The sequence below is a fragment of the Rutidosis leptorrhynchoides genome, chromosome 3 (assembly GCF_046630445.1).
Source record: "Rutidosis leptorrhynchoides isolate AG116_Rl617_1_P2 chromosome 3, CSIRO_AGI_Rlap_v1, whole genome shotgun sequence".
Lineage (NCBI taxonomy): Eukaryota > Viridiplantae > Streptophyta > Magnoliopsida > Asterales > Asteraceae > Rutidosis > Rutidosis leptorrhynchoides.
This window is the reverse complement of record NC_092335.1, coordinates 390,885,890-390,909,653: the sequence shown is the minus strand read 5'-3', so window position 1 is coordinate 390,909,653 and position 23,764 is coordinate 390,885,890.

Below are 23,764 nucleotides of genomic sequence, written 5' to 3'. Positions count from 1 at the left end.
TTTGCACTTTGGCTTTGATCACCTATTTGCTCTTCATCTTTAAGGCTTGTTTCGTTGATTTGCTGGCTTGAGGACATGCAAGGTTCAAGTGTGGGGATTTGATATTGCTCGAATTATACATATTTATCCTCACAATATCTTTCTCGTTTTGTTGGGTTTTGAAGAGTTTAATGATCGGAAGTGATGATTTATTGATGAGTTTGTGGTTCAAGGAATAAATAGTCCAAAAGTCCAAATTTATGCAAAATGCTTAAGACTTAAGCCTAAGAAATGAACCAAGTGAAGTTTTGGAGTGAAAATGAAGTTCCAGGGTCAAAAGTGGCACTCCTAAGGTTAAAGAAGCGCTCCTATGTGCTAAAACGTGTATTAAAAAGTCAGTGACCAAAAGCGGCGCTCTCAGCCTCAAAAGCGGTGCTTTTACCCCTATTGCGGCGCTCCTGTCTATTGCGGCGCACCCAAAAGCGGTGCTTTTACCCCTATTGCGGCGCTCCTAACGCTGATTCAGCCCAAAAATTCAGCCGACCTATAAAAGCTTATTTGGAGTTTTTGAGTGGGAGAGCTGCACTTTAGGGCCATCAAGTTCAAGCTCAAATTCATGCTCCTAACTCCAATTCCATGAAGATTAGTGATAGACTCACATCATCCATTCTCCATTTTAGTGTTTCTTCTCCATTTTGGTAGTTAGTTTTCTCCATTTTAGTTGTAATGATGAATGATTGTTATTTCTTTGATTTATTTCTTGTTTATGCAATGATTATAGCTTAGATTACTTGTGTTCACTTGATTTGTAAACTAGAAGCTTGGATTTTGCCCTAATCTATGAATTGGGTGTTTGAATGAGTTGATGATTATTGTTCTTGATTGATGATCCATTGCTATGCATTTGTTCTAGACTTTACTTTGATTACATAGATTGTCTAGCTTTTCTAAGTGATTTTATTAGTGAAACAATTTGTGCTTCAACACCTTAGGTGATCTAGACAACTAGGTTAAGGATTTCAAGTGATTGTGTTCTTAGTCTATGTTGGTTCTCAATTGGTCTTTAGTCAACATAGTGGTGTTTGATTATCTTGAGTGATTTTGATAATTAAAGGATTTTAAGTGATTTTAATCCAAAATCGAGTCTCAATGATCTCACTCAAAACATAGTTTGATCTCTTGAAATGAGTCTACGTGAGTTCATGAATTTTATTTCATTAAAGTTTTATGGAAGTTGACGAATGGAAATGAAACTATATGTTTGAACATTATTGTGTAATGAATGAATTGAGTAAACCATGGCAAAAGGTGGAATAATCTAGTGGACACGTTTTTATCTTATTTGTTAATCTCTTTTAGTTTAAGTTTAGCTTAATCAACACTTTTTCAAATCTTTATCAAAACCCCTCAATCAAATTAGGATAATTGCTAGTGTTTTGAGATTCATGTAAATTGCTCCCTGTGGAACGAACCTTGACTGAATACTTGCTAGTTGCTATAATGATCGGGTTATTGGTGCTCGTGCGTTTGTGTTAATTGGTTAAGTATTTGATCATTGTTTTTATATAATTAAAAGTTGAGAACACGAACGATCACAATCATATATAATCATTCCACTCACCTAAAAAAGCGCGCACTTGTCATGTAAGCATGATCTCCGTCATCACATCCGAGCAAGTAATAAACCATATAACACATAGGCACACAAAACATGTAAAAGGCCATTCTCTGCAAGAAAATTCTCACAAGCATCCCTTATCCTAAGAATTTCACCTTGCTCACTAAACACCCGCCTATTTAGACACCTAAATAAGCATAAACCCAATTACCACTTTGGATGGTAATTATAACCCGCACTAACAAGTTTATATCTCATAAATTATACAGTGCTTTGATAGCATTTTGAGGAGTTATCTTGGTATTTTTGAAGCTATTTTAATACTTAAATACACTAAAACGGGTAAAAACGGGAAAATAGGTATTTTTAATATTTTGTTGAAGTTGTGTATTGAATAGGAGTAAAGACAGTCAAAAGTGCAGAAAACTTGACGAAGCCGCCGGCATAAGGAAACCGAAGCCACCGGCTTACCTTCTATATACTAGAATATTCCAAATTTGATCGCAGAAATTGAAGAACTTGGTGACCAAGCAAAAATACAGCCAAGCCGCCGGCTTAACACTGAAGCCGCTGGCTTATGTAACGCGGTTTAAACTTCTTGCTGCTCAAGTTCAAGTTACATTTAGAAGTTATTCTCATCTTTATCCGAAAGAAGTCAAGCCGCCGGCTTCACAATGAAGACGCCGGGTTTACAATGAAGCCGCCGGCTTAAGTTATACAGAAAGATTCAACGTACGCTTCAAGATCACATTTTACGTAGGCCCCACTCGAAGTTATGGGAAGCCACCGGCTTCACACCCAAGCCGCCGGCTTGTGTTGGCGGTTTCAGAAACTATAAATACAGGCCTTGGGGTCAGTTTTATGCAGTTCAGATTTTTTGTACTCTGCATTCAGAGGAAACTCACGAAATAGTTAGGGTTTTTATCTATTACAACATTCAAGTTATTCAATCAAGTATTTGTTTTTTAATTCCTTTATGTCGGTATGATTTCTTCCATTAATCATAGTCTTTTATTTTTTGTTACTTTAGTTATGGGCGAACAGCCTTACATATGCATGAACTATGTAACACCTTGTGAACATTGCTTAATTATTTGAATTGCGTGAAAGAAAACAGAAAAACGGATATGGTGTATGAAGCCGCCAGCTTCATATACCAGATCCGCCGGCTTCATCATTATATTATGCAGATTTGTTACGATTTAAATTCAGATAAAATAAAACAGTATTTGGCAAAAATATCCAATAGAGTCAACGAAGCCGCCGGCTTCGTTGACTAAGCCGCGGGCTTTATCTACTAATTGTAGAAATATTTAAATTCGACAGCATCTCTGGATTATCTGTTATGTCTTATGTCTGATTAAAATACCACTGTTTGAATAGTCTGATTTAAATAAACACAATTACTATTAAGTTTTAACTAGAACATCACTAGGATTAAAACTTAGTAAATTTAAACATGATAAAAATCGGATCATTATAATAGTGAGGGTTATAGCTAGTAACTATAATCAAGGTTTGGTTAATCATATTAAACCTACTATCAGGTCTTAAAGAGGCAGTAAATCTAGACATCTATTCTAGGATTAACCTGATCAACTAGTCTTAGATTAGATATTCTGAGGTCGTTATTAAATTTGAGTTAGGTTTAAATTCAAAAGAAAATGTGAGCAAGGTGCGAAAGGTTCAAGCATGTGTTTTATTTAATATTGTTATTTCTTCAATTTATTTACTTGCAATTTAATTGTTTCTTATTTCTTTGTTAATCAAAGCAACTAAATCTTAAAATCAAAATTACATCTTTTGAATCCACTCGTTCTCTTGGGACGAACCTTAACTTACTAAATACTAAATTACATTTGATCGGATTTCGTTGCTCGTTAGGGAGTTAAAAGTAAATCATAAATTAAGATATTATATATTTAAAAGTTAGATTAAAATATAAGCAATTCTGCACACACTTTTTACACACCAACTTTTTGGCGCCGCTGACGGGGAGCGCAGTGGAATCATAAGAATATAAATTAAAACACCAAAGACAAGTGGTGACTGTCCTCCTTTAGGGAAAGGTTGCTGGGTTTCCAATTTAAAGGGTCCTAGCGGAACCTAGACATTGACGACCATTTATTGGTGAATAAAATAAGCACTTAAAAATAAAACAATGAATAATTCAAAACTTTCGATGGAGGATCACTTAAAATCTTCACAACAAATTCATGGAACTGCTATAATTCCACCAACTATTAAAACTAATTTCACTATCGAAAAACAAATATTAGACTTAATTAAAGAAGAATGTCAATTCAACGGAACTATTAAGGAAGATGGTTACCAACATCTTCGCAATTTTACTAGTATATGCACGTTATTTAAATATAATGAAATAGAAGACGAACAAATTTATCTTATCCTTTTTCCTTGGACACTCAAGAGAGAAGCTAAAGACTGGTTTAATCAACTTGCTGAAAGAAAAATATCTACATGGGATCAAATGGTTGAAGAATTTTTAAAACGATTTTTTCCACATTCTAAAATGATAAGGCTGCAGAATATGATAACTCAATTTAAACAAGGCCCTCAAGAAACTTTGAATAATACATGGACTAATTATGAAAAATTAATAAAGTCATGTATTCAACATGGATTAAACGATGTCCAAAGATTGATGCAATTCTATAAAAATATCACAATTTCTACTAGAAAAGAAATTGATACCGTCGCTGGTAGTTCAGCTCTTTATAAAACTCCCGAGGAATTACAACAATTAATATCTGAGTTAGTCATTCAATCACATGATTTGTATCAAGCAAATAATAATCAACGGGAAACTAAAATTGAAGATAAAAATGAAATATATACATTACAAAATAAAATACAAGTTCTAGAAAAAGAGTTAAAATTTCATGTCCCATCCTAATCCAACTGGACGAATACATTTCATTTGGTTACATAGCGAGGTACTTGACCTCTATATGATACATTTTACAAACATTGCATTCATTTTTTAAAAGACAAACTTAAATTACATCGACAGTTGACGGCATGCATACCATTTCATAATATATCCAACTATAATTGACTTAGTAATAATCTTGATGAACTCGACGACTCGAATGCAACGTCTTTTGAAATATGTCATGAATGACTCCAAGTAATATCTCTAATATGACCAAATGCACAGCGGAAGGTTTCTTTAATACCTGAGAATAAACATGCTTTAAAGTGTCAACCCAAAGGTTGGTGAGTTCATTAGTTTTTCATAATCAATCATTTTCAATAATATAATAGACCACAAGATACTCATAATTAGAAAACAATCTGTGCAGGTCTACTCCTGCTGTAAAATCATTCATATGAAGAACAACGGAACCTTTCAAAAAACTCACCAACGGTAGCTAATGTGTAGTGCAATGACAAAATCATCTCACCGCGGTAGTTAATACAATATAATTCTTACAACGGGGGCTAATGCGTACGCAATGCAAAATCATCCCTCCGAGGGTAGCTGAAACGGGGGCTAACGCGTACGCAATGCAAAATCATCCCTCCGTTACCAACTACAAAGTTGACTATAATACAATACAATACATCGGGGGCTAGTGCATGCGTACAATGCAAAATCATCCCGCCGATGGTAGTTAATACGGGAGCTAATGCGTACGCAATGCAAAATCATCTCTCCGTTAACTACTAAATCGAACCTCTGAATCCAAATAATTCTATCATAGAATGTAGTTTTGAATATTTGTGTCTATTTCATCAATCATTTATAAAAGCAGTTCATGTATTCTCAGTTCAAAAATATATCTCAAAAGCATTTAGGAAACAGTTATAAAAACAACGCATGTATTCTCAGTCCCAAAAATATAAAGAGTAAAAGGGAATCAAATGAACTCACAATACTGTATTTTGTAGTAAAAATACATATGACGACATTGAATACTGAACAATGCAGGGTTAGCCTTGGATTCAAGAACCTATATTATATATATATATATATATATATATATATATATATATATATATATATATATATATATATATATATATATATATATATATATATATATATATATATATATATATATATATATATATATATATATATATATGTATGTATATTAACACATATAATGGTAATGGAACAAATTTATATATTATTAGTGATTTAATTGTTTTTTTTAATTATATGTTTCATTAATAACCTAATTAATTATATTTACTAATATAAAATATTAATATAGTTATGTTAGATGTAGTAGATATAGTTTTATATAACTAACAGTTATTTGATAAATTAATATTGATAATAATAAATAAAAAGCTGTTTAATTTTAAAATAATAATAGTAATAATAACAAAACAATAGTTTTTATAAAGGTGATACTTTTAGTAATAATGATAAAAATGATAACTTTAATAAAAATGATACTTTTAAAATAAAAAAATATATTAATTTTAATAATAATAAATACTAATAATAATAACTATAAAAATAATGATTTTACTAATAATAATAATAATAATGATACTAATATTTACATTAATAACTATAATGATAATAATAATACTAATTCTTATGTTATTAATGATAATAATAATAATAATAATAATAATAATAATAATAATAATAATAATAATAATAATAATAATAATAATAATAATAATAATAATAATAATAATAATAATAATAATAATGATAAAAGAAGATACCTTAATCAGCTTAAAGCTTAAAAAAAATAAATGCCATAGCCCGGGCTCGAACCGACGACCTCTTGCTCAACTGCTAACACCCCAAACCATTCATCCAATTATGTATTTTTAATATACTATGAAACCCATTTATTTTTAATCTATTGTCTTCGGTCCAATAGAAAAAAAGGCTCGACCCAACAATAAACTAGAACAAGCCTAACAATAAACTAGAACAAGCCAAAGAATTGACTTGTTATGTTCTCGATCTGAGCCAGGAATCAGAAAAAAAGGCAGTAGCAGGTTAAGAGCTTCGGCTCATCTTCATCCTCGTTATCATCTTAATATTCGTGATCTTCACACTCGTTACACCATCATCAACATCAAAATAATAACAGTAACATCGTTATTATATCAGAAGAAGAAACAGAAAACGCATCACTTTAATCATGATTACAATATCATCGAGTTCAACCTATCATTATTGTATATCATCATCAACATCATAAATGACATCATCAATAACATTATGCATCGTGATTCATCATTATGGTCATCATTATTCTGCCATAATATAGAATCATCATCATCATAAACGTTTCACTGTTCATCATCTCTTTCACTAGTCATCATAAATCTTACGGTTTATAACATCATCTTTATCTCCTTTTGATCAGAAAAAGAAAACATGAAGCATGATCGTTGTACCATCATCATTAATGTACCCTCGTCAATACCCATTATTGTTCATTGTCTTCTTCAATTAATCATCATCATTTCTCCTTCGTTACTCTGCTACAGGAGCAACAGCACTCTAGCAGCAGTAGCAGAATCGATGATAGAGCAGGAGAGTCGTGATGGTTGTCAGTTAGAAATGAAAACAGAAAAGAAGAGGAAAAGAGAAAAATCTTAAACACGAAGGTGGTGTTTATGTATGGTGGTTTTCTTAGTGGCCAATTGTACTTGTGGTGGTCGATTTATGTGGGTGGTATCGGGTTTCAAATGGTGATGGTGATGGTTTATGGTTGGGTCTTCGATCAAGAATAGGAGCAGAGGGTGATCTTTGGTAGTGAATGAAGGAAGTGTAGAAACAGAAAGGCGATATCAATTATTGGTTTTGAATGGTATAATATGCTACAGCAGTTGTAGCAGTGAAACTGCATCAGATGGGTTGCAGTATTAACAATACTAGTCGCGATGGTGGTGATGAAGTTTTGATTGTTCAAACTACGATCATAACGAGATAGGGAGGTGGTTGATGGTAATCAGGTTTTGATGGTAGTTCTTGGAGATGAGATGGTGAGGATGATGGTCGTAAGTTGTTTGATGATGAATTATAAGAGTAGAGAAGAAATTATAAAGTGGTGATGTTATATCTTCATATTCCTCTGCCTATATGTATATGATATATATTTATATATATTAGTTTAAATGTGATCAATCATCAACACTGTACTGAATAGTAAACGCACAGTATAGCAGCCCGAACTTTTAGATTTTTCTTACCGACAGTTTTCACGGACGTTGTATCGTGCAAAATCAGTGGCGAATAAAAGTGTTCAAAAAAATTCCATATTTTTAAATTAACTATATTTATTTATTTTGGTCATTATGGTATAAAATTCGAACATTAACTTGTTAAATAAAAATTACCTCAACTGTCCCTCTCATTTATGGGTGAAAAATAAAAAGTGTTGAAATTTAATAACTAGGTCCTAAATATAATTTTAGTAAGCCTAAAATTTATGGAACTCATTTTCGTATCACCGTTTATTTTAAAATTACAATAGTTTGAATTTAACTTGCTTAATATTAATCGAAACATCAAATGAGTATTACAATTATTTAATATTTATTTTTAATATACTTTATTTATATATAGAGATATATTTTAAATAATAATTATTATTTTTACATAATTATTTTCTAACAATTACATCATAAATTATATTTCAAATCATATATATATATATATATATATATATATATATATATATATATATACATACCTATTTACAAATAGTTGTTCGTGAATCGTCGGAAATAGTCAAAAGGGTAATTTGAATATATGAACATAGTTTCCAAAATTTTCGAGACTCAACATAACAGACTTTGCTTATCGTGTCAAAGATATTAAATCATATCAAGAGTTTGGTTTAAAATTAGTCTAAATTTTCCGGGTCGTCACAGTACCTACCCGTTAAAGAAATTTCATCCCGAAATTTGAGTGAGGTCGTCATGGCTAACAGTAAAAATGTTTTCATGACGAATGTGAGTTGATAAATAGGTTTTTATCAACATTGAGTTATATTGATAAAATAATTCGATTAATCGAAGAGTACGAATGAAGCCATCACTAAATAGTGAAACGAGAAAGACAAGTTTCATCATAACTTTTGACTAGTCATGGTTGAATTCAGAAAATAAGGTGCGTCTTAACTTTTGACGTTGTCTTGGTTGAATTCCGGAATTCAAGGGATTTAAAGAAAATTTTCGAAATCTAAAAGATTTGATTCTTCAGCGAATAAGGAAATTAGGATCTTCTTTGGTTAAATTCGATATTCTGTTTTGATTTTTCTGTCGGATATTTTCACTATAAATGAACCTCTTTCGTTCCATTATTTCCACAACTCTCATCTTTTATACTTCAATTCATATTTCCAAAACATTTGTCATATTATCAGAAGTCACTGAAAAAGATAGAACTATTAATAAAAATATGTTCTTGATATGTTTAGAGATTAGGTAGAATGTAAGAGTCGTGTGACATGGCACATGATGACGTTAGGGTCTGTGAATCATCATGTTTCATTAGAAACTCAGCATGACTTACTGTAATATAATCACGTTGATCAAGTGTCATTATATTTTACTAACTCATGCATCAATTTCCAACACTACTTCAAAATCATTCATAATTCAAACTCAAATTTTAAAGAAATTTAGAAACTAAATTAGTTTCCTTTATGATGTAATATAGATAGCACGAAGAGATAAATAATTTCGGACGAGAATATTTATGAAAATATCTTCAGAAATATCGAAGATATTTATGATGATATTTTGCAATTTCTAAGTTCGATGGTTGATGAAGAAAGATTTTCTGCAAGATTTTAACATGAGTACAGAGCAAGATATTCGTTGAAGGTTTCATTGGATCCAGAATTACCTGGATTCTTTGAATATGGAGTTTGGTCCTTGTATTTGTCCTCGGTCTCCTTCAGGGTTAGCTCAATCCATTTTTCAGTACTAAATTTTCTATTGAGCGTTCCCAATCTTCCATTCTTTATTGTCAAACTTTTGGTCATTTAGACCATCTACAATTTTGCTGTTTCCTCTGCATTTAATGCTACCATATCTGAATTGTCGGTTATCAATCCGTGGTGGTTTCAAGAGAATTGTGTTTTTAGTTGATTAAACGCTGATGGTAATATGGTGAAATATAAAAGGTTCCCTGGTAACAATAAAAGAGCACGCATATATATCAAGGTTGTAATAATAATAATAAGGTTGTTTTGAATGAAAGTCGAAGTTGCCTTGCTGGAGCTGGGACAAAATTGGCTATTTTGGAAAGGGATTGCAAAGTTATTTTCGATAATAATAACGCTAAAGAAATTAGCACAGCTACGCGTAAAAGGGTTACTCAGTTTCTGAGAGTTTTCAAGTGCATAACTATACGCATCAATCTTTTCTTCTGTAAATGAAGTGCGATTGGTTCATTCTCCCGATTGAGGTGTTTTCAAGAATCACGAAAGGTTTGAATGCAGATTGTAATCGTCAAGATACAAATGAGGTTTAAGATGAAATCAAGTGGCAAACTTGAAGAATTGTTTAGTTTCATATATTATAATCAATATTTTAATTCATTTTAATTGTCCAATATTGACAGTCCACAGTTAGCAGTTCACAATTTGTAGTTCAACAATTCATATATAGTTTAATATATAATATTCGAATTAATTAATACGTATTCGTGACCCATTGTATACATGTATCAGACTCGATCACAACTCAAAGTATATATATTATTATAGAATCAACCTCAACCCTGTATAGCTAACTCCAGCATTACTGCATATAGAGTGTCTATGGTTATTCCAAATAATATATATAGATGCGTCGATATGATATGTCAAAACCTTGTATACGTATCCCGATATTTAAAGTGTGTAAAATAAATAATAGAAATTAAATGACGATAAATAAAGTGCGTAAAGTAAATAATAGAAATTAAATGACGATAAATAAAATTGCGATAATTAAATTGCGATAAATAAACTGCGATAAATAAAATGTAATCAGTTAGCTAGGAATAGTTAGCTAGGATTTTTGTTAGCGTGGATTTTTAATAGAATTTCTCATAGTTAATTCGTTTGTTTCTAACAAATTTTTATTTTGTCTAATGTTTTCTTCATTATGCCACTTGTTGGATTCTGATAGGTCAAAATCCAAATATTAAATTGAATGAAAATGGTTATTCTGTGGTGAATCGGATTCGTATATCTGTGGATGTAAGTAGGATACTTAATGACCGTTGAATAAGATTCGAAGGATGTACAGTGTAACTTATTAATGTGAAATCTAAATATTCCTCGAGTATTACCTACCCGTTAAAATATTTTCATCATTAATAGTTTGTACAAAAGAATTTTTAATTACAATCTTTATGAAAACATATATTTTCATATATATAATTTCTTCAGATGTAATCATGGATTTAATGAGTTAATATGATATTAAACTCATTTGCTTTTCGGTTTGAGCTGGAATAAATAATCTCTAAGACTTTAGAGATTACATAATCGCTATGTAGAACGAACGTAATTAATGTAAAACGATACGTAGGATGATAATTATACTCGAGATACAGAATAAGATGATGAGGCATGGATTGTTGATGATACTGGTGCTGTTACTGATGGTACTGTTGGTATCGGTGATGTTGCTGAAGCTGGTAAATTTTGCACCATATTTTCCAAAACTACAACTCTAGCGCAAAGCTTGTTGACTTCTACTATTACTCCGGGATGATTGTCGGTCGGAACGAGCGGATGAATAAGATTTAGAATTGTGGATAGAATATAATCGTGATGGGATACTCTGGAAATGAGAGATAAAATAGTATTACGAACAGGTTCGCCGGTAAGTGCTTCAGGTTCATAGCGAAGAGGGTGATTTGGTTGGTGGAAAGGATCACCTTCTTCGCGTCTGCATTGATTAAGCCGACTACGAACCCATACAATGAATTGGGGATGGCTGATTGGTTGATTCATTCTGGTGACACTGCTTTCGAAGCTTAGGTGAAACTCATGTCGGAATAGCTGTCGAAATCCGAGGAATTCGAACTGGTTGAGGGATTCATCTCGTACGATCAGATGACGGATTTTCGATAAGAAATAGATTATAGGATGTAGATTAGTACCCTGCAATACATAGTTTCCATATGCATATATAATACTAAAATCCCATAAGTTACGGAGGAATCTACGGAAGCTGTCAGGCAAAGGTAACAATAATAGATACGCTAAGATATGAATTCATCTATACACTGTCTATGCAATAGAGGCAGTAAGACGTGTCTAGACTTTAAGGATGATAAGCAAATAATTTTTGACACTAAATGGTAAGCAAAACTGTTGACATGCAGACACGGTCGAAGTCCAGACTCACTAATGCATCTAAGCAACTATCAGTTAGACACACTAATGCAAGACCTGGTTCGCTAAGACCACCGCTCTGATACTAACTTTCATGTCTCACCCTAATCCACCTGGATGAATACATTTCATTTGGTTACATCACGAGGTACTTGACCTCTATATGATACATTTTACAAACATTGCATTCGTTTTTTAAAAGACAAACTTTCATTACATCGACAGTTGACGGCATGCATACCATTTCATAATATATCCAACTATAATTGACTTAGTAATAATCTTGATGAACTCGACGACTCGAATGCAACGTCTTTTGAAATATGTCATGAATGACTCCAAGTAATATCTCTAATATGAGTAAATACAGCGGAAGGTTTCTTTAATACCTGAGAATAAACATGCTTTAAAGTATCAACCAAAAGGTTGGTGAGTTCATTAGTTTTTCATAATCAATTATTTTCAATAATATAATAGACCACAAAATACTCATAATTAAAAAACAATCTGTGCAGGTCTACTCCTGCTGTAAAATCATTCATATGAAGAACAACGGAACCTTTCAAACAACTCACCAACGGTAGCTAATGTGTAGTGCAATGACAAAATCATCTCACCGTGGTAGTTAATACAATATAATTCTTACAACGGGGGCTAATGCGTACACAATGCAAAATCATCCCTCCGAGGGTAGCTGAAACGGGGGCTAATGCGTACGCAATGCAAAATCATCCCTCCGTTACCAACTAAAAAGTCGACTATAATACAATACAATACATCGGGGGCTAGTGCGTACGTGCAATGCAAAATCATCCCGCCGATGGTAGTTAATACGGGAGCTAATGCGTACTCAATGCAAAATCATCTCTTCGTTAACTACCAAATCGAACCCCTGAATCCAAATAATTCTATCATAGAATGTAGTTTTGAATATTTGTGTCTATTTCATCATTCATTTATAAAAGCAGTTCATGTATTCTCAGTTCAAAAATATATCTCAAAAGCATTTAGGAAACAGTTATAAAAACAGTGCATGTATTCTCAGTCCCAAAAATGTAAAGAGTAAAAGGGAATCAAATGAACTCACAATACTGTATTTTGTAGTAAAAAAACATATGACGACATTGAATACTGAACAATGCAGGGTTGGCCTTGGATTCACGAACCTATATAATTATATATATATATATATATATATATATATATATATATATATATATATATATATATATATATATATATATATATATATATTCACACATATAATGGTAATGGAACAAATTTATATATTATTAGTGATTTAATTATTTTTTTTAATTGTGTGTTTCATTAATAACCTAATTAATTATATTTATTAATATAAAATATTAATATAGTTATGTTAGATGTAGTAGATATAGTTTTATATAACTAACAGTTATTTGATAAATTAATATTGATAATAATGAATAAAAAACTGTTTTATTTTAAAATAATAATAGTAATAATAACAAAACAATAGTTTTTATGAAGGTGATACTTTTAATAATAATGATAAAAATGATAACTTTAATAAAAATGATACTTTTAAAATAAAAAAATATGTTAATTTTAATAATAATAAATACTAATAATAATAACTATAAAAATAATGGTTTTACTGATAATAATAATGATACTAATATTTACATTAATAACTATAATGATAATAATAATACTAATTCTTATGTTATTAATAATAATAATAATAATAATAATAATAATAATAATAATAATAATAATAATAATAATAATAATAATAATAATAATAATAATAATAATAATAATAATAATAATAATGATGATGATAAAAGAAGACTACCTTAATCAGCTTAAAGCTTAAAAAAAATAAATGCCATAGCCCGGGCTCGAACCGACGACCTCTTGCTCAACCGCTAACACCCCAAACCACTCATCCAATTATGTATTTTTAATATACTATGAAACCCATTTATTTTTAATCTATTGTCTTTGGCCCAACAGAAAATAAGGCTCGGCCTAACAATAAACTAGAACAAGCCCAACAATAAACTAGAACAAGCCCAAGAATTGACTTGTTATGTTCTCAATCTGAGCCAGGAATCAGAAAAAAAAACTGCAGTAGCAGGTTAAGAGCTTCGGCTCATCTTCATCCTCGTTATCATCTTAATATTCGTGATCTTCACACTCGTTACACCATCATCAACATCAAAATAATAACAGTAACATCGTTATTATATCAGAAAAAGAAACAGAAAATGCATCATTTTAATCATGATCACAATATCATCGAGCTCAACCTATCGTTATTGTATATCATCATCAACATCATAAACGACATCATCAATAACATTATGCATCGTGATTCATCATTATGATCATCATTATTCCACCATAATACAGAATCATCATCATCGTAAACTTTTCACTGTTCATCATCTCTTTCACTCGTTATCATAAATCTTACAGTTTATAACATCATCTTTATCTCCTTTTGATCAGAAACAGAGAACATGAAGCATGATCGTTGTACCATCATCATTAATGTACCCTCGTCAATACCCATCATTGTTCATTGTCTTCTTTAATTAATCATCATCATTTTCTCCTTCGTTAATCTGCTGCAGGAGCAACAGCACTCTAGCAGCAGTAGCAGAATCGATGATAGAGCAGGAGAGTCGTGATGGTTGTCAGTAGGAAATGAAAACAGAAAAAGAAGAAGAAAAGAGAAAAATCTTAAGCACGAAGGTGGTGTTTATGTATGGTGGTTTTCTTGGTGGCCAATTGTACTTGTGGTGGTCGATTTATGTGGGTGGTATCGGGTTTCAAATGGTGATGATGATGGTTTTTGGTTGGGTCTTCAATCAAGAATAGGAGAAGAGGGTGATCTTTGGTAGTGAATGAAGGAAGTGTAGAAACAGAAAGACGATATCAATTATTGGTTTTGAATGGTATAATATGCTACAGCAGTTGTAGCAGTGAAACTGCATCAGATGGGTTGCAGTATTAACAATACTAGTCGCGATGGTGGTGATGAAGTTTTGGTTGTTCAAACTATGATCATAACTAGATAGGGAGGTGGTTGATGGTAATCAGGTTTTGATGGTAGTTCTTGGAGATGAGATGGTGAGGATGATGGTCGTAAGTTGTTTGATGATGAATTATAAGAGTAGAGAAGAAATTATAAAGTGGTGATGTTATATCTTCATATTCCTCTGCCTATATGTATATGATATATATCTATATATATTAGTTTAAATGTGATCAATCATCAACACTGTACCGAATAGTAAACGCACAGTATAGCAGCCTGAACTTTTAGATTTTCTTACCGATAGTTTTCACGGACGGTGTATCGTGCGAAATGAGTGGCGGATAAAAGTGTTCAAAAAAATCCCATATTTTTAAATTAACTATATTTATTTATTTTGGTCATTATGGTATAAAATTCGAGCATTAACTTGTTAAATAAAAATTACCTCAACTGTCCCTCTCATTTATGGGTGAAAAATAAAAAATTGTTGAAATTTAATAACTAGGTCCTAAATATAATTTTAGTAAGCCTAAAATTTATGGAACTCATTTTTGTATCACCGTTTATTTTAAAATTACAATAGTTTGATTTAACTTGCTTAATATCAATCGAAACATCAAATGAGTATTACAATTATTTAATATTTATTTTTAATATACTTTTTTTATATATAGAGATATATTTTAAATAATAATTATTATTTTTACATAATTATTTTCTAACAATTACATCATAAATTATCTTTCAAATCATATATATATATATATATATATATATATATATATATATATATATATATATATATATATATATATATATATATATATATTTAAATATATACATACCTATTTACAAATAATTGTTCGTGAATTGTCGGAAATAGTCAAAAGGGTAATTTGAATATATGAACATAGTTTCAAAAATTTTCGAGACTCAAAATAACACACTTTGCTTATCGTGTCAAAGATATTAAATCATATGAAGAGTTTGGTTTAAAATTAGTCAAAATTTTCTGGGTCGTCACATAAAAGAATTAAAAGAAAATTCTGTTTTAGAAAATGTCTCTCTCATCTCGCAAAAAAAAAAAAACTATACGTAAGGGACAGCGGATATGATACAAGGATATATCTATAATCAAACTGAATTATATAATGTTATTCTATATAAAATCTTCGAGCTATGTCATAATCATCAAAATCTGATACTTGACCTAGGAAAAGATTTGGGAACTTTATCTAAACAATTAACTATTAGAGAAATCGAAACGTTACCATCAAATACATTAGAAAACCCTAAGGGAAATCAAGAAATTCAAGCTATAACTACTAGGAGTGGTAAAACGACAAAAGATCCTATTATGCCCAGTCAAGAGGAAAGTCAAGAATCACTTAAGAAAACTAGTAATGAAAAGAGTATTGATGACATTCTTCCTGAAAAAACTACATTGTGACGACCCGGAAAATTTCGACTAATTTTAAACCGAACTCACGATACGATTTATTAATTCTGACACGATAAGCAAAGTCTGTTATCCTGAGTCTCAAAATTTTTGAACTGTTTTCTTACATTCATTAAACTTCGACTGCTCTCGACGATTCATGAACCACTATTTGTAGATAGATATATATATATATATATTTAAATATATGAATATATAATCTGAAATATAATTTAAAATATTATATGATGTAATTGTTAGAATTTATAAAAATAATATATAATGATTAGTATTTAAAAACATATCTATATATGTAAATGAAGTATATAGAATATATATATAGTTCGAATTTATTTTGTAATCGACAGTAACGCTTAATTATCATTTGATCGATATTAAACAAATGAACTTATGGGATTAAATAAAGGGTGATCTAAAAATGAGCTATATAAATTATAGGCTTATTAAAAGTATATCTAGGATCTAATTATTTAATTTCTAACACTTTTTATATTTTACCGTGGATCAAGCGCGGACAATTGAGTTAATATTTTTTATTTAATAAAATTTAAATAATTAATGACCAATTTTAGTCCATAATGATTAAAATAATTAAAGATATTTAATATAAAATTTTGAGATTCTTCCGAAGGATTTTATCCACCATTGATTAATCACGGAATACGATTTAGCACTCCGTGAAAACTGTCGGTAGATAAATCTAAAAATTGAAGACTGCTTTACTGTTTCTCTATTTCTTTCACACGTTTCTTTCCAGTTTGATTTCTTATATAATAATAATAATAATAATAATTATTATTATTATATATATATATATATATTTATATATATATATATATATATATATATATATATATATATATATATATATATATATATATATATATATATATAGATTATAGTACAAAGAAATTTGTTTGATCCTGTAGTTTCTTGAAAACGTGAAATCTGAAAACATAAAGAAAAGAAAAAGTAAAAGTTGATGATTAACTGAATTTGTTGATCAAAATAATATTCTTGCTTCTTTGTCCATTATTTAGCTATTATAACTATATCTACATATAAACTTATACATACATACAAAATATGGAGATATGCAAATCGTCTATCACCATAATCACAAACCCCACACATCTCTATTGTTTATTTCCTTTATGGTAATTGATCCTCTTTTCCTGTTCCTACTTCAATCATTCCACTTATATTATATATTTATATAGATATTATAGATACATACATTGATGACAACCTATCAAACCACTAATGCATACTACCACTTTTATCTTTCTATTTCTTTCTTATTTCATTCGAGCGCCACCTTGTACTATACTGCTACGGTTTCTTCTTGTTTAACACATCACCACCAAGGAAAATGCTATTTATTTGATTATCTCATCAAACACTATAACCACATAAGAACACCTTGAACTGCAACTACTGCTATACTTTGTTTCTCTCCTGTTCACCATCAGAACTGCACAAAACCACGAATAAGTTACTGCACCTGCTCGAAACTATTGCTGTGCAATTGTTGCTGTTTGCTGCTATGTTTCTGTGAGGTATCAATACCTCAATAACCCATAAAATACTAGACCAAACCAAAGTCATTTATCATTTGTTACATTGACAATGAACAACTAAGCCAAAAATGGCCAAAGAGTCAACCTGTTTGACCAGGCATAACAGTTACCCATATTTAACCCAAACCCATTTTGACAATCAATCTAAAATCCACCCGACCCACCCATTTAAACACGTCAGGTTCTGGTGTGCGTAGAGGTGTATACGAAATAGTTATATTTTTATTGCGAAATATTATTAAATACGATACAATTTTACACAAGTTATTTATTTATTTATAGAGTGGATATACCTAAACCTTGCTACAATACTTATAGGTAGTGTACCTAATCTTACAGTAGTGTAGTTTTTAGTAAGACCGGTTCGTCCACAGGGAACTAGCCTAGTTTAACGCTATATTTTTAAAACTTTATTTGTATAAATATAAATATATATATAAATATATATATATATATATATATATATATATATATATATATATATATATATATATATATATATATATAATATTATTATTATAAAAGGGGGTTTTTACCATTTAGTGACCGGTTTGTCGATTTTATATCTTAAGTCGCAGTTAAAACCTAATGTAAAATATTAAAAATAAATATAACATAATTTAAAGCGTAAAGTAAATAACAATAATTAAAGTGCGATTAAATAAAATGACAATAAATAAAATTGCGATAATTAAAATGTACGATAATTAAAAATGCGATAAATAAAATGACAGTAAATAAAAGTGCGATAAAATATGAAATAAAAGAATTATGCTTATTTAAACTTCCGTAATCATGATGTTTGACGTGTTGATTTTAATTTATTACCATGGGTTAATTGTCCTTCATCCTGGATTATTCGATATGTCCATACGGTTTTGTCCATAATAGTCCATCAGTCATAAATATAAAGTGCGAGAGTCTTCGTCAAATTATCCTTATACCCGAAGTCAAATATTCCAACTAATTGGGGATTCGAATTGTAAGAAGGTCTTAATACTTTGTTTAATGAATACACCAGGTTATCGACTGCGTGTAATCCAAGGTTTTATTACTTTGTTAAAAATTACACCAATTACCCTTGTTTGTAATTCACCCCTGTTTTAACAAGTCTATTGATTATTAATCCATCCCCGTGTTCGGTCAAATGAATAATTATTGGTATTTATAGATATCCCGCCCCCTGTACCTAGTCAAGCGTATGTGGTTATATATAAATACGTCAAATTATAAGTCTATATATTAAATTAACGAGGTATCATTTAGTTAATATAAAGCCCATTATTAGCCCATAGTCTAATTTCCACAAGTGTCGTTCTTTTGTCCAAACCCCAATTATGGTACAAAGCCCAATAACCCCGTCTTTAATATTTAGCCCAACATCACGATTACTTCGGTTTAAATAAGCATAATAATAACTTAGCTACGAGACATTAATTTAAAAAGGTTGAACATAATTTACAATGATTAATAATAGCGTAGCGTTACACGGACAGAATTTTGACTTACACACTTACAACATTCGCCACTATAACCTTATTATTAAACTTTAATATTAAAATTATAATTAAAATATAAATATAAATATATTTGAGAGTAAGAGAGATTGAAGTATTATGAGTAAAAATTTGGCCAGAATTCGTTGTATTTAAAGAATGTGGCATGCTACAGTAACTCATGCGGTCGCATGAGTTTTGTGCCTTCTGGACATGCGATCGCATGACCGTCATTTCCTGGTCACATACTTTTTGGCTCCTAGCTTGTCGACATATTTATTTAATATATATATAATATATATAATTTTATATAATTATATATATATATATTATATTATATTCATGTGCATAGTTGATTTGTAATTTTAGCTCCGTTGTGTCGCGCGTTGATAGTTGGTTCATGTCCCGTTCCGGATTTTCGAACGTCCTTTCGTACTATTTAATATCTTGTACTTTGCGTTTTGCGGCTCCTACTCTTGTAATTTTTAGACGTTTCTCATCAATAATTTGAACTATTTTGATTGTACTTTGTACTTTTTAACTTTTTGGTCGTTTGCATCTTCAATTCGTCGAATCTGTCTTTTGTCTTCACCTTTTATTATTTAAACGAATATCACTTGTAAATAGAACAATTGCAACTAAAAGCTTGTCTTTCTTGAAAGATAATGCTATGAAATATATGTTCGTTTTTAGCATTATCAAATATTCCCACACTTGAGCGTTGCTTGTCCTCAAGCAATATAGAACTTGAATATAACTTTACTAGAATCACTTCTTTATTCTTCACACTTTGTACATCAGTGATTTTAATACGGCGGTATGAACAATGGTAGTAACGATGTGGTTTACAGTCCCACATGACTATAAAAATTTAGATCCTTTAGGAAATTGAATCTTTATGAAAACATTTGATCTCTTTGAAAATTCAATCTAGCTTTTACCCTAGATAAGTTTTCCGGAATAACCCTTCACCGGTGTTTGCAAATTGTTTTTGTGGGTTTGGTGGGTTTCAAATTTGAAAATTTTAGCTTAAAAGTTGCGGTTTTGTGTCACCCACTTGCTAACCTTGTATTGGGAAAGCAACACGTACAATATACTTGCTCCGTATATTACCTTTCGGTAAACTACCGTCCGGTTGTAAAGGAAAGCGTTGAACAAGCAACTGTTGAGGCAATGTCCCGTGACATGCTTTTAATTATGGTATATATCGTGTCGGATGCAATTACTATCCTTTGTAGGAGCAATAGTAAAGATCACCCTATAATTTTTCGGTCTGGCACAAGGTCCTGTCTTCGACCATGCTATGCAACCACCGTTCTTACGGTTGACACCCGATTTGGTTCAGGTAACCTAATGAATTCCAGGTGAATTCCTTAGATTTTACGTTCAATGGTAATGAACGCATTAAAAATGGGTTTTCAGAAAACAAATCGGTTTGTAATTTTGATCAAAATATTTTCTCGTTCAAGCTCGAGTTTAGGTATCATCGAATTCCATGAGTTTGTAATTCTCAATCTTTAAAGTCAATCTCAAGGATTGAATAATATCAGTCTTAAAAGCTGATTTTTGATCTTTAAGGAGATTATCCTTTCTGGGGATCCGATTCATTAGTCTTATAAGCTAATTTGCACGGTGCCCCCCATTGTACGAGACAGATCCTCTCATGGTTAGGATAAGTCTGACCGCTTGGCGACCCTGTTTGATGCTGAGGTCCGTGGATTTCGAGCTGATTTTCGAGAAAACTTAAGGTTTTTCGTAGACTCTACAACTGGTCTGGACGACAACTTCCTGACCTGAATCAAGAAGCGCGTGTCTTTTTCTCTCGGAAGACTTTACTTCCTTATAAATTCTATTTATATTACAATAAACTGGGTAAAACTGATTAATTTCGTCCAAAACAAAAAGTATCTTTAATTATTTGTACAAAAATTATGTGATATATGTTCTAAATAACTTGGTAAATTTTTCCTACACTTGGCTTTTATTTTCCTTTCTTTGCCTTTTTATTTTCCTCTATTCCATTTTAAATGAATTCTAACATTTTAGGTTGTTTCTCAATTTATGTCCTTTCTGAGGTAACAATAATTTCGGTGTTAACACCTAGTTTGTTCGTTCATAAATATGTATAAACATGATTTTGAGTTCATTTAATTGAAAATTTTGAAAAATTTTACTAGAATTGGGTAGTCAGTATATAAGACTAGGGTTGTTCTTTATTATCAGAGAGTACTAGATTCTAATACAACTACTGCGTTACTAGTATTTTTAATGGTAACCAAGTATTTAAATTAAAAATTTTTAAAAATCCGAAAGAATTTAACCCCTTCCCACACTTAAGATCTTGCAATGCCCTCATTTGCAAGAAATCAGTAGCAATTTAAATTATTGAGGGTGAGTAGGGTAGAAAAATGATTAAATTTTACCAAAGTTTCCAAACATATTGACGTTTTTTTTTAAATGTTTTTGGCATACTTTAGATCAATAAGATTAAAAATAATGATAATAAAATTTCTCGTCCCGCCCTCGGGTAAAGCAATTTCGGTTCAATGACCTAGTCTTCAACTCACGACGAATTTTAAAAATCATATTTTTAGCTTAGTGAAATAAAGTAAATTTTTGTTTTTAAATTCACACCAAACTTAAATTTAGAATGCATAAAATTAAAAATTCATTCAAATATAATTAATATTTTTAATTTTACAAACTTATATTAAAAATAGTAGTTTAAAATATTTACAAACTTAAATATATTGATTTTAAAAATTTATAATATTAATTTTAAAAACATGGTAAAGATAAAATTAAAAATCTTTTTGGCCTTTTATCCGACTTTAATCAATCAAATATTATCAAAAATATACGCCCCTCTTTTCGGTAAAGTAATTTCGGCTATATTACCTAGTTTTACTCTTGACGAAATTTTGAAATATTTTGGATTGATTGATTAAAGATATTTATACCTTAAGAATAAACGGTAAATTTCGCAGTGATGTAATAAATTTTTGTATGATATCAATAATTTCGGTTTCGCATACCTAATTTTATTGAATATCAATTTAATACTTTATAACGAACGATTCAGTGTTTATTATCAAAAGGTTAAAAGCAATAAAATAAAATAAAAACTGTACAAACTTACCTATGAGAAAGAATTCTCAGAGACCTGCTTTAGCTGACTCATAAGAGAGTCGTGTGATTTGGTTTTTCATAGCTACATAAGTGTAACCTCGATTCTTCAATAACTTTTCTTCTAAACTTATGAACGGTCCTTCTCTGCATAGAGTAACAAATTCGGTATTTGAATATGTTTGATTGTTCGAACATTTACCTTCGTGTGACCATTTCCCGCATTTATGACATATTTCAAGGTGTCGTGCTCTTCTTTTTGTTATGGATTTTGATTTTCCTTTACCAAAATGTGTCATATGATGATCTTTCCTTACTTCGTCACATCTGCCTCTTATTACTGATACCAGGTCACTCGGGAGTGTGTCATTATTACGTTTAGTAATCAAAGCGTGTAGCATTAGACCATGTTTCAAATCAAAGGAATTCTTCATCTCGTAAAACCTAAAAAAAATAAAAATTCAGAATGGGGGGAGAAGACTAGTTCTTTAGGGTCTGCTAGGGAAAGACCATTCGGATTCCATTTTCGGAAACTACACGAAAACAGAATATCTAACTCTAACAGAAATAAATATTATCCTTAAAAGACTTGATTCTCCCCACACTTAGTTAGTTGTGGTGTCGAAATTGTGATTAACTTCGTTTTCAATTGGACTATCAACAACTTGTATATCTCTGACTTTTGCTTCAAGCCAATTGTTGATTTCCTCTGTAACTTTCACAAATTCAACTAACATTGCCTTTTCTTTAGGCGAAAAATTGGATACTAATCGGTTACATAACTTAAAGTTCTCCTTAATCCTAGCATCTTGAATCCGTTTATAAAGTTTCTTCGTTAAACAGTTGAAAAGGGGTTCATCTAATTTCGTATCAACAACGGGGTTCTTTGTTATCAGGTCATCATTGGTTGTTGTTTCATCTTCCCCACACTCAGGCATTTTTATTGGTTCAACAGTTTTGGTTGGTGGAGATCTAAACTTTCGGTTCACAAAGGTGACCGATTTGTCACCATCCCTAAGTGTCATTCTACCTTCTCTTACATCAATGAATTCCTCGGTGGTTGCTAAAAATGGGCGACCTAAAATTAGAGGAATATCAAGGTCTTCCTCCATATTAATAACTATGA